Source organism: Palaemon carinicauda, chromosome 12, assembly GCF_036898095.1.
Source record: "Palaemon carinicauda isolate YSFRI2023 chromosome 12, ASM3689809v2, whole genome shotgun sequence".
Lineage (NCBI taxonomy): Eukaryota > Metazoa > Arthropoda > Malacostraca > Decapoda > Palaemonidae > Palaemon > Palaemon carinicauda.
In genome coordinates, this window is record NC_090736.1 from 123138993 (window position 1) to 123143992 (window position 5000).

At 37.6% G+C, this 5000-nt stretch overlaps 1 pseudogene; it reads left to right on the plus strand.

Annotated features, from left to right (window-relative positions):
• Nucleotides 1-4250: 4250 nt before the first annotated feature.
• Nucleotides 4251-5000, plus strand: part of LOC137651036 (uncharacterized) — a 7672-nt pseudogene continuing 6922 nt past the window's right edge.

The following is a 5000-nucleotide window of genomic DNA, read 5'->3' on the forward strand; positions in this document are numbered from 1 at the left end:
ATGAGCATTCAGATTTCTAGGTTTTTGTTCGAAAATAACAATAACGATAACAATAACAATAACAATAATAATAATACTATCTAACACCTGCTTCATAAGACGTTTTCGTCCATGAAACCAATCTCCAAAATTCACACTTCATATACCCCTACAATATTGATAGTCATACGATAGAAAAAAAAAACACAATTCCGTTACTAAAAATATAAAGTTTTCGCGAACCTCTCCTCTTCTTCCCTTCCGAAAATCTCCCAAGGTTTTAATAAGGAAATATGAAATGTAATCTTATCTTTTTAAAGATAAATAAATTTACCGTTAATTTCCATTACTTTCAATAACTTGAAATATTTTGTTTTTCTTTCTAATCATTATGTAACATATCTAAAACCATTAATATAGCATTTACGATAATCATTAAGGATTCGGATTCAGTGCCAGGCCCCAACAAGTGGTGTTTTGTAACCTTCGGGGACCCTTCTTTTGTTACAGATTTCTCAGATATCATTGGTATTAGGGTGAATGTTTTCTACTGGTCGTAAAAAGAAGTAAATCTCAGCAGTACTGGAATATTTAAACATAAAACATCCCAATAATGAGTTTACACTGGAATAGGAAAACAAATCATAAAAACAGATGTTGAAGGAAGGAGGTGAGACTGTACTTGAATGGTTGATGAGATCGTTTAATATGTGTTCTGTGTTGTGAATGGTACCAGTAGATTGGGTTTGTGCATGTATTGTACCACTATGTAAGGGTAAGGGAGATGTACATGAGTGTTGTAATTCAAGAGTTATTAGTTTGTTGAGTTTAGATGGAAAAGTGTATGGTAGAGTACTGATTAATAGGATTAAGGATAAAACAGAGAATGCAATCTTAGAAGTACATGGTGGTTTTAGATGAGGTAGGGGTTGTATGAATCAGATTTACAGAATACAGTTAGGCAGATATGCGAGAAATATTTAGCAAAAGTTAAGGAGGTGTATGTTGCATCTTTGGATCTGGAGAAAGCATATGATAGAGTTAATAGGGAAGCAATGTGGAATGTGATGAGGTTATATGGAGTTGGTGGCAGGTTGTTGCAAGCAGTGAAAAGTTTCTACAAAGGTAGTAAAGCATGCGTTAGGAAAGGAAATGAAGTGAGCGATTGGTTTCCAGTGAGAGTGGGGCTGAGACAGGGATGTGTGATGTCGCCGTGGTTGTTTAACTTGTATGTTGATGGAGTGGCGAGAGAGGTGAATGCTCGAGTGCTTGGATGAGGATTAAAACTGGTAGACGAGAATGACCATCAATGGGAGGTAAATCAGTTATTGTTTGCAGATGATATTGTACTGGTTGCAGACGCGGAAGAGAAGCTTGGCCGATTAGTGACAGAATTTGGGAGGGTGTGTGAGTGAAGGAATTTGAGAGTTAATGTGGGTAAAAATAAAGTTTTGACATGTAAAAGAAGAGAAGGTGGTGCAAGGTTGGACGTCATGTTGAATGGAGATTTACTTGAGGAGGTGGATAAGTTTCAGTACTTGGAGTTTGTTGTTGCAACAAACGGTGGAGTGGAAGCAGATGTACATCAGAGAGTGAATGAAGGATGCAAAGTGTTGGGCACAGTTAAGGAAATAGTAAGAAATAGAGGGTTGGGCATGAATGTGAAGAGAGTTCTGTATGAGAAAGTGATTGTACCAACTGTAATGTATGGATCGGAGTTGTGGGGAATGAAAGTGATGGAGAGACAGAAATTGAATGTGTTTGAGATGACGTGTCTAAGGAGTATGGCTGGTGTATCTCGAGTAGATAGGGTTAGGAATGAAGTGGTGAGGGAGAGAACGGGTGTAAGAAATGAGTTAGCGGCTAGAGTGGATAGGAATGTGTTGAGATGGTTTGGCTATGTTTAGAGAATGGAAAATGTATGTCTTCTAAAGAAGGTGATGAATGCAAGAGTTGATAAGAGAGGTACAAGAGGAAGGCCAAGGTTTGGGTGGATGGATGGAATGAAGAAAGCTCTGGGTGACAGGAAGATAGATGTGAGAGAGGCAAGAGAGAGTGCTAGAAATAGGAATGAATGGCGAGCGATTGTGACGAAGTTCTGGTAGGCCCTGCTGCTTCCTCTGGTGCCTTGGATGACCGCTGAGGTAGCAGCAGTAGGGGATTCAGCGTTATGAAGCTTCATCTATGGTGTATAACGGGAGAGGGTGGGCTTTGGCACCCTAGCAGTACCAGCCGAACTTGGTCGAGTCCCTTGTCAGGCTGGGAGGAACGTAGAGAGGAGAGGTCCTCATTTTTCGTTTCTTATGTTTGACGTCAGCTACCCCCCAAAATTGGGGGAAGTGCCTTGGTTTATGTATGTATGTATCTATTTTCTAAACCAACTTTTAGAGGTATATTAGACAAGAATTTTCACAGGTTTAATTTTTTCAATATTAAAGTAAGTAATATTCGTCCACTGCTTTATCGAACACATAATGTAGCAGTGACTATTCTTCTTTCCATGAAGAAGTTATGTTTCTCCTACATTTTTTTCATCATTAATATGTTTTCAAATGTTCTCACCAACAGTAGAAAATTTATTACCAATTTTTTTGTTATTAATCTTTATTACCAATTGGCAAGTATTATCATAAAGAGTTATCATATCAAGTTTTATCTAGTTGCTATCCTAATGATTTTAAGATCGTTGCATCTATTATCTTAAAATCAAACCACGTTATTATTATTATTATTATTATTATTATTATTATTATTATTATTATTATTATCATTATTATTATTATTATTATTATTTTTATTAGCTAAGTTACAACTCTACTTTGAAAGCGTGATGCCTTAAGCCCAAGAGCTCCAACTGGGAAAATAGCTCATTAAGGAAAGGAAATAAATAAATAAGACATTATGTGCTTAGCATTCGTATGGGGGCAAATTGGTGCCCTCCACGGTTCGTGAGCTAGAGCTGTTCACAGTTGGGGGTTTGGGTTTGCCAGGCTGACATTGTAATGAGCTTCTTTTCAGATAATAATGAAACAGAAACTTCACGCGCAATAATTCAGTTAATTATTCCATAAAGGATCAGCTCAAGTAAAGAATAAAATATGGTTCTGTGAAATGGAAACTATTCATCTCTACTTTTGTGATGGAAGAACTCCCTGTTCCGGTATATCATTTCTTTTATTGACATCCTATATCTTATCTCGTTTCACGGTTCCGCCCCTTCCTCATAAAATAAGAGAATAATGATGGAAAAACAAATCAGATGTTAAACGCTGACATATGATGTGTCACTTGCAGTGTTTTATAGATTATATATCTATATATTGAAAAAACCTATTTCATGATGTAACTTATTGAGAAATTGGGTCTGCGTGTTCCATTTCTCTCAGCAGTAGAGATTTCATAACAGAAATGAGGAAATGTGTGCTAAGAAATTAGTGGCCGTAATAGATATTTATAGCTTATGAATAAAGAAAAAAATTCATACAACGTTATATATTGTATCGAGAGAGAGAGAGAGAGAGAGAGAGAGAGAGAGAGAGAGAGAGAGAGAGAGAGAGAGAGAGAGAGTAATGTGTTATATGAAGTTAATTCTGCAGATACCTTAACAACTAATAAACTTTTAGATTTTCAGTTCCAACACTTTATTTCAGAATGCAAACGGTTTCATAAATATGAAAATATAGTTTGCATATTTGAAGGAAAAAAAGAAAAATCAAAATCTATCCATTTTACATTACAAAATTTAGAATTAAGCTCTTTTACAAAATTTAATGGGAAAGGGTCTTGGCAAATTCTCTATCTCTGACAAATCTTATGTTTTTTAATAAGCAGATCACACAGAAATCGTTAAATTTAATTTGGATGCCAACTCTGATTAATCGTCCTAATTTATTTACATCCATTTACGTCAAACATTACTCCTTTTTTTACCTTAAAATGGTTACCAGGGTGGAAAATACCCGGTGTTTTAGAGGTGGTTGTTTAACTCATACATCTGGAAGCGTGACTGCGGCTTGACATTCCCAGTAGCTGTATTGTTTATTGTGACGTGACTAAGGGTGGTTTTGTGGTTCAACTATCTCTATTAGTTTTTGCTTCTTGTCCCATTTCGGGAGAATTTCTCCCAGAGTTACTTATTGTGTGTGTTGTGTCACCTGGGTGTTTTTTCTCCCGGTATTACCGTTTTTGTTATAAATTGTGAATCCCTTTTCTAATAGTTTTTCTTTCTTTTCAGGTATTATCAAATAAAATATATTATTAAAAAGTAAGCCATGGCAAAACGAAAGCACACATATACAGATGAAGATGAATGAGCACTAGTGGTTTAACAGGTTTAGTTTTTGGAAGTGAATATGAGGGTGAAATTGGTGAACTTGAAGCTGACTTATTGTGTGACAGTGGTAACGATGTGGAATATAATCCTAAGCCAGGTGAAGACAGCAGTGATGATGATGATGGGGAGGAGGTATGTGGTGGTAATAGGAAAAAAAAAAAAAAAAAAGAAGGGTGGTAGTTATATCCACACCAATCAAGCGCCGGGATCTCAACTTCATTGCCCCATTAACTTCTGATACAGGACATGCCAGGTCCCCAACTACCACGGCTTCAATCTCCAATCTGGGCCGTGGCACCGCCCCAGTTCCTACTGCTTCAACCTCTGAAGGGCGCTGTGCCACCTCTCCAGTTCCTACCCCTTCGACCTTTGGTGCAAGCCATGCCATATCCCCTGCTACCACTGGCCAAGGAAGAAGTCGCCACCGTCGCCAATGGGAAACGTCTTCCATCGTCATATTCAATACTAGCACACTTATCAATGGGAGTCAGTTTAGGTGGGGTTGCCGGCCACAGACCCAAGCAAGCATTAGGACACCTTGTAGGAACATAATCTAGAGCTTCACCCCCGGCCCTGTTACAGGGGAGGCAAGGGATGCTACGTCACCTGAAGAGGTATTCAGCTTGTTCCTCAATGATATTTTCAACATTATTGTGAAGTGGACTAACCAGAAAATGGATGTACTTGC